At 45.8% G+C, this 8,646-nt stretch overlaps 1 long non-coding RNA gene across 1 annotated transcript in view; it reads right to left on the reverse strand.

The window, feature by feature from the left end:
• Positions 1–8,646, reverse strand: part of LOC138949474 (uncharacterized) — a 51,523-nt gene that overhangs the window by 13,779 nt on the left and 29,098 nt on the right. The gene's annotated exons all lie outside the window — the stretch shown is intronic.

The raw sequence follows: 8,646 nt of genomic DNA on the forward strand, positions 1-8,646 counted from the left end.
TTTGTTCCATTTAATTAACTTTACGTTTAAAGTTAAAATCAGTTCATAAATCAAAGTTAGCTAAGGATGGCCAGTTGTGTTATGAGACGTCAGTCATGTTACTCAGTCGTGTTACTCACATGTCATTGGTGTTACTGAGGCTTCTGAATGCAGAATTTCCAGGAAGATATCATTCTTTTCAGTCTGTTTATCTTTTGCTCAATGCTCTCATAATACTTGATTCGAGAAAAATACAATTGCAAGAAATGTACAAGTTTCAAGCTCCTGGCGATGTTTGACATTTTTCAAAAATGATTTTTATTCATTTGAGTGACAATTTCTTTAATTTTTATCGCTTTCTTTCACTTTAAGGTATATATTTTTCTTCAGAAAGTGAAAAGTGTATTGTTTTTGTCATACTGGAGTCATCTGTCAACATTTCTTTCAACCTAAAAAAAATTAAAGAAAGAGTAACACGACTGACCACTGCAACAAAAAAAAAAAATTTTATTTATTTTTTTGGCAAAACCATTCTTTATTAAGAGTGCATATCTTATGTTAACATGGCACTGGGTGTGCTGAATAATGTCAACATGGCACTGGGTGTGCTGAATAATGTCAACATGGCACTGGGTGTGCTGAATAATGTCAACATGGCACTGGGTGTGCTGAATAATGTCAACATGGCACTGGGTGTGCTGAATAATGTCAACGCATTTGTTAAGAGTTTGGAATAAATTCACTTTTAACCATTCACTAGTCTCATTTTTCGTTCTTTTTTGAAAAACACCCGTATATCCTGCACCGGGTACGGGAAGGGGCCCGCGTCAGCACTCCCCGGGTGCGGTACACAACCCGTAGCGCCAGCGTCGTCACCAAAGAGGAGAAAGCCGTGATGCCAGACGGAGTGGCGTACTTCCTTAAGTCCACCTGGGCACCAGAGAAGGGGACAGCGACCACGACGAACGCCGTCACCCAAACAGAAGGGAGCTGCCCATGTTGTAACCACAACCAGTAAATCCTGCATCGCCCAGCCTTGTCGCCGCCACAGAAGTCGTCACAGATGTCACCCGTTCCTGTGTTCCTGTCCGGCGCCACGAGGACGCGCCGGGTGTCATCTGGTCCTTTGTTGCTGTCCGGCGCCGCGAGGACGCGCCTGATGTCGTCGTGGTACAACTCTCCCGGAATCCACCGAGGGGGACGACGTCGACGGAGAAGGCGACAACTCAAGCGTCGGACGTAAGCATCAAGGAAATAGGCACCAGTGACTTCGCGATCGATAAGGGTGGGGAGATTGATAGATGTTTTTGTTCTGATTTTTCTTAAAAAGCATAGATTAGCATAACCAACGACAACGGAGACAGTGACAGTATTGAATTAGATGCATTTAAATTTTTGTTTTGTTTTCGGTGACAATGTTGTCTCGGAGTGATGGCGTGCGCACGACATTAAGAACTCTAACGATGAAAATGTGACGTTGGTTTGAAAGAGGACCGGAGCTCTTGTAAATATTTGGTTTTTGTAGGGTGACCTGTATTTAGTCATTCAGTGCTCGAACGAAGAAGGGTATTGTACGGTTGGTTCGTTGTTGGTTTCTTTTTCGGGTAAACCTGTTAAGTTTGAAACTTTGTCCAGGAAAGCATTTGAATGTGTGGTTTTATGATGGGTGTCACGCTCATTGGGCGTTATTTAACTCATCATTAGATGGTGGTAAAATTTTGAGGTCATACCAATGTACATTTGAGAAAGTTTTTGAAGAATAATCGACTTAGGAAATCAATCCTAAAGTATTCTTTGCCATGTTTCGATTTCGTCACAATTTGGAGAAACATAACTGCCGTATGGATGGTTGGATTATAACTTTTGTATTACTCTTTTTAGTTTGTAAAACTGGGGTGAGATCAGTGACACTTTTCTCCTTCTTATACTTTTTTTTGATTCTAAGATGTGTTCATCTTCTTTTTATGATGTTGCCAAGTTTGGGGACAAACTTATTTTTTTTAGAAGGGGGCATTGTGGAGAAAAGTGCAGTACACCTATGTTTGTTTTTTTGTATTTCTTATTTCCCCAAAGAAAGTCCTGTAATAGTACAAAAGGTGACCCAGTACAAATCGCCAGTGCGTAAATAGGTCACTTTAAGCCGACAACTAGTGCGCACCAGAATTGGGTTTTTCCTCTTTCTCTTAGCAAAACTTTGGTGCCAAGCGGTTAATCGCTTGCACCTGTGGCACTGCCCCCAGCTTGACCAACCCTCCCCCCCTCCCCAGGGTACGTTGTGAGGTTTGTCATTTAATGACATATGTTTGTACATCATTTTTCATGTGGGTTTTCTTAATAGAAGAGCTTTTGTGTATATTTGAGGGATTTAACTTCAGTTTGTAAGGAGGCTGGCCGCAGGCTCAGAGCCCTCCACCTCCCCTCCCTTTTGCTCCCGCGCTGCCAGAGCGGGATTCTCATTGGTCCTGCTAGGGTGACGTGGGAGGAAACCCCGTTAGCTATAAAAAAGACCCCTGTCCTCGTGAGGTCAGGGGGGGAGTGCATCAAGCCAGGAGAAAAGCGAGGGAGTTTGCGTAAATGCTTGGTGTCTTTCCCCTGGAGAAGATACATTCAGCTGGGTTTAAAGTGGTTCGACCCTACGCCCTATGCTCGGTGCTTCTCCTCAGAGTTGTGTGTGGTTCTTACAGACCACGTCCTCGATACGCAACTCTTGTCCCTCTGGAAGTAGTGAACAGTGCGCGCTGTTTACTCGGTTACCACAAGGCTTATTAGGGTAGTGCGCGCTACCCTAAGGTTACCAACAAGCAGTGATCGAGTGGCGTCACTCGATTTTTGTCCAGGCCCCGAACCCATGCCCAATTTTTCATCCAGATTAGGACTCAGGTTTTGTTTTCAAAGAGTAAGTTAGATCGCTAGGGTACCTACGGGTCATGCCCGATTTTCCAGCATTGTAAAGACTCAGATTTTATTTGTTAGTGTAGTGTTTAGACTGTATTAAAGCCAACCTAGACTCTTTATAGATATATTTTCTATGGAAGGACCCACGTATGTTTTCTTTTGATTGTTTTTGTTTGAATACAATTTGAAATCCTATTATACTCTTGTTGATTTTGCATTTTGTTCGTCTGTTCGTCTGGTGCGTGTGGTTTGAATGCCATCCTGACAAATGCCTTTTAAAACCGCATGCACAGTAACACCTCAGACACAGAAAGTTAATATTCCCGTGAAGCTACTACCGCTCGGCTTTACATTTGTTTGTTTGCTTAACGCCCAGCCGACCACGAAGGGCGATGCTGCTTTGACATACAACGTACGCCACACACAAGACAGAAGTCGCAGCACAGGCTTCATGTCTCACCCAGTCACATTATTCTGACACCGGACCAACCAGTCCCAGCATTAACCCCATAATGCCAGACGCCAGGCGGAGCAGCCACTAGATTGCCAATTTTAAAGTCTTAGGTGTGACCCGGCCGGGGTTCGAACCCACGACCTCCCGATCACGGGGCGGACGCCTTACCACTAGGCCAACCGTGCCGGTACCTTCAGCCAGAAGAACTCCCCCTGGTAAAGAAGAAGGGCAAGCCAGGTTTGTATTTCCTACTACTTATATTTTCATGTATTTTAAAATGTTTGGGGTGTGTGCAGTGTCTGCACATTAGGACATGACTGGATGTGGTGTGGTTGTAATGTATGTGGGGTCAATACCCTCCTTTTGCTTATTTCTCTTGAGTATTTAATGTACATGCAGGTTCTTTCTTTATTTGGTGTTTAACGTAGTTTTCAACCGTTCAAGGCTATATCGCGACGGGGTACATACAGGTCACCAATAAGCTTAGCTAAGGATGTTTTGTTAAAATATCAGCTTACCCTAGTTGTGTGCTTTGCAGGCCGCAGAGTAAAAACTTATTTTTCATTCTCAGCTAATGCATCCTTTACAACAAGGCACCAGAACATTTGTTCCATTTTATTATTTATTTATATTTACTTTTGCAGTGAAGAAAAAACCTGCCGTTGTTGTTCTGAATACGGAGAAACAAAAACAGCTGGTGCGTCACCAAGTAATGCTGCGGTCAATGGATGTGTACACCAGTACATCGACTGTAAGTTTATATATGTTATGATGGTGTTTGATGGTTTGTTTTTTTTGAGGGGGGGGATTCTCAAAGGCTTTGGCTACTTCCTGTGCTCAATACTTTTTTTGTAGTGCCTGTGAAAATTTTATTTGGGCATATTTTAATTGCTATGGCAGCCCAGGATGGTTGCCAGGTTACAATTGATATTTTTTTCCTGGACTAGAGGGGACCACCCTTTTCATGGCTATAAATACCCTCTCCCTCTGGCCACCTCAATGTTTAAAAGACGCCACCATTCTTTTTCCTGTTCTAGCCTTCATCGCCATGTCCCATTGATTTGGAGGAACTGGACATCGACAGGGTGTCAGGATTGCTGGACATCTACAGGGTGTCAGGATTGCTGGACATCGACAGGGTGTCAGGATTGCTTGACATCGACAGGGTGTCAGGATTGCTGGACATCGACAGGGTGTCAGGATTGCTGGACATCGACAGGGTGTCAGGATTGCTGGACATCGACAGGGTGTCAGGATTGCTGTTTGTTTGTTTGTTTGTTTGCTTAACGCCCAGCCGACCACGAAGGGCCATATCAGGGCGGTGCTGCTTTGACATATAACGTGCGCCACACACAAGACAGAAGTCGCAGCACAGGCTTCATGTCTCACCCAGTCACATTATTCTGACACCGGACCAACCAGTCCTAGCACTAACCCCATAATGCCAGACGCCAGGCGGAGCAGCCACTAGATTGCCAATTTTAATGTCTTAGGTATGACCCGGCCGGGGTTCGAACCCACGACCTCCAGATCACGGGGCGGACGCCTTACCACTAGGCCACCGTGGCGGTTTCGCTTGAGTGTTAGCGAACTTCAAATGGCAATAAAATTATTATCTCCTACAAAGTTAACATTAGACACCTGCAGTAAAGACTATCTGAAAGCTGGATATCTCCTCTTTCCCATGATACCAAAAGGTCCATATGTCCAAAATGACATTTTTGTTATCCTTTTGTGGGAGTGGGTCACATATTTGGTCAATCTTTCTTTCTTTATTTATTTGGTGTTTAACGTCGTTTTCAACCGTTCAAGGTTATATCGCGACGGGGAAAGGGGCGGGGAGATGGAATAGAGCCACGTGTTAATTGTTTCTTGTTCACAAAAGCACTAATCAAAAACTTGCTCCAGGGGCTTGCAACGTAGTACAATATGACCTTACTGGGAGAATGCAAGTTTCCAGGTGGAAAGGTGGAAACGTCGGATGGATTTGATATTGATGCTGAACTACTGAAGGCGGACGAGATCGCAAATAAGGCGCTGGGGTTCAGCAGCGACGGCGACGAGATGGAGATACCAAAAACTCCGGGTTGGAGCTTTGTTGCAGATCCGGTATACAACACGCTGAGAGACTCCACTGGCACTGTGGCTGCGACGGAGGAAACTCACCCTACCCCCCAGCCTGAAGGAATAGCGTCGCCATCCCAGCAGGAATCCAACCCACCTGAAGAAATAGCATCCCCATCGCCGCAGGGAAATCCTCAGCCTAGAGAGGCAGCGTCCCTGACAGCGGTGACGACACCTGCTACCCCGGGTGACGACGAGCCGGTGATGCGACGACCGTACCCGTTGGCGGAGCGCAAGTGGGAAATTCAACAAGACCCGCGTCTCGCTTTCATCGGGGCTCCTTCCCTCTACAGCGTAGAACACCCGGCGTATATCCTGCGCCGGGTACGGGAAGGGGCCCGCGTCAGCACTCCCCGGGTGCGGTACACAACCCGTAGCGCCAGTGTCGTCACCAAAGAGGAGAAAGCCGTGATGCCAGACGGAGTGGCGTACTTCAAGTCCACCTGGGCACCAGAGCCGGGGACAGCGACCACGACGAACGCCGTCACCCAAACAGAAGGGAGCTGCCCATGTTGTAACCACAACCAGTAAATCCTGCATCACCCAGCCTTGTCGCCGCTACAGAAGTCGTCACAGATGTCACCCGTTCCTGTGTTCCTTTCCGGCGCCGCGAGGACGCGCCGGGTGTCATCTGGTCCTTTGTTGCTGTCCGGCGCCGCGAGGACGCGCCTGATGTCGTCGAGGTACAACTCTTCCGGAATCCACCGAGGGGGACGACGTCGACAGAGAAGGCGACAACTCAAGCGTCGGACGTAAGCATCAAGGAAATAGGCACCAGTGACTTCGCGATCGATAAGGGTGGGGAGCTTGATAGATGTTTTTGTTCTGATTTTTGTTAAAAAGCATAGATTAGCATAACCAACGACAAAGGAGACAGTGACAGTATTGAATTAGATGCATTTAAATTTTTGTTTTGTTTTCGGTGACAATGTTGTCTCGGAGTGATGGCGTGCGCACGACATTAAGAACTCTAACGATGAAAATGTGACGTTGGTTTGAAAGAGGACCGGAGCTCTTGTAATTATTTGGTTTTTGTAGGGTGACCTGTATATAGTCATTCAGTGCTCGAACGAAAAAGGGTATTCTACGGTTGGTTCGTTGTTGGTTTCTTTTTCGGGTAAACCTGTTAAGTTTGAAACTTTGTCCAGGAAAGCATTTGAATGTGTGGTTTTATGATGGGTGTCACGCTCATTGGGCGTTATTTAACTCATCATTAGATGGTGGTAAAATTTTGAGGTCATACCAATGTACATTTGAGAAAGTTTTTGAAGAATAATCGACATAGGAAATCAATCCTAAAGTATTCTTTGCCATGTTTCGATTTCGTCACAATTTGGAGAAACATAACTGCCGTATGGATGGTTGGATTATAACTTTTGTATTACTCTTTTTAGTTTGTAAAACTGGGGTGAGATCAGTGACACTTTTCTCCTTCTTATACTTTTTTTTGATTCTAAGATGTGTTCATCTTCTTTTTATGATGTTGCCAAGTTTGGGGACAAACTTATTTTTTTTAGAAGGGGGCATTGTGGAGAAAAGTGCAGTACACCTATGTTTTTTTTTGTATTTCTTATTTCCCCAATGAAAGTCCTGTAATAGTACAAAAGGTGACCCAATACAAATCGCCAGTGCGTAAATAGGTCACTTTAAGCCGACAACTTGTGCGCACCAGAATTGGGTTTTTCCTCTTTCTCTTAGCAAAACTTTGGTGCCAAGCGGTTAATCGCTTGCACCTGTGGCACTGCCCCCAGCTTGACCAACCCCCCCCCCCCCTCCCCCCCTCCCCAGGGTACGTTGTGAGGTTTGTCATTTAATGACATATGTTTGTACATCATTTTTCATGTGGGTTTTCTTAATAGAAGAGCTTTTGTGTATATTTGAGGGATTTAACTTCAGTTTGTAAGGAGGCTGGCCACAGGCTCAGAGCCCTCCACCTCCCCTCCCTTTTGCTCCCGCGCTGCCAGAGCGGGATTCTCATTGGTCCTGCTAGGGTGACGTGGGAGGAAACCCCGTTAGCTATAAAAAGACCCCTGTCCTCGTGAGGGCAGGGGGGGAGTGCATCAAGCCAGGAGAAAAGCGAGGGAGTTTGCGCAAATGCTTGGTGTCTTTCCCCTGGAGAAGATACACTGAGCTGGGTTTAAAGTGGTTGGACCCTACGCCCTATGCTTAGTGCTTCTCCTCAGAGTTGTGTGTGGTTCTTACAGACCACGTCCTCGATACGCAACTCTTGTCCCTCTGGAAGTAGTGAACAGTGCGCGCTGTTTACTCGGTTACCACAAGGCTTATTAGGGTAGTGCGCGCTACCCTAAGGTTACCAACAAGCAGTGATCGAGTGGCGTCACTCGATTTTTGTCCAGGCCCCGAACCCCTGCCCAATTTTTCATCCAGATTAGGACTCGGGTTTTGTTTTCAAAGAGTAAGTTAGATCGCAAGGGTACCTACGGGTCATGCCCGATTTTCCAGCATTGTAAAGACTCAGATTTTATTTGTTAGTGTAGTGTTTGGACTGTATTAAAGCCAACCTAGACTCTTTATAGATATATTTTCTATGGAAGGACCCACGTATGTTTTCTTTTGATTGTTTTTGTTTGAATACAATTTGAAATCCTATTATACTCTTGTTGATTTTGCATTTTGTTCGTCTGTTCGTGTGGTTTGAATGCCATCCTGACAAATGCCTTTTAAAACCACATGCACAGTAACATCCTAGACACAGACAGTTAATATTCCCGTGAAGCTACCACCGCTCGGCTTTACATTTGTTTGTTTGCTTAACGCCCAGCCGACCACGAAGGGCGATATCAGGGCGGTGCTGCTTTGACATACAACGTGCGCCACACACAAGACAGAAGTCGCAGCACAGGCTTCATGTCTCACCCAGTCACATTATTCTGACACCGGACCAACCAGTCCAAGCACTAACCCCATAATGCCAGACGCCAGGCGGAGCAGCCACTAGATTGCCAATTTTAAAGTCTTAGGTATGACCCGGCCGGGGTTCGAACCCATGACCTCCCGATCACGGGGCGGATGCCTTACCACTAGGCCAACCGTGCTGGTACCTTGAGCCAGAAGAACTCCCCCTGGTAAAGAAGAAGGGCAAGCCGGGTTTGTATTTCCTACTACTTATATTTTCATGTATTTTAAAATGTTTGGGGTGTGTGCAGTGTCTGCACATTAGGACATGACTGGAT

This window comes from Littorina saxatilis, linkage group LG15, assembly GCF_037325665.1.
Source record: "Littorina saxatilis isolate snail1 linkage group LG15, US_GU_Lsax_2.0, whole genome shotgun sequence".
NCBI lineage: Eukaryota > Metazoa > Mollusca > Gastropoda > Littorinimorpha > Littorinidae > Littorina > Littorina saxatilis.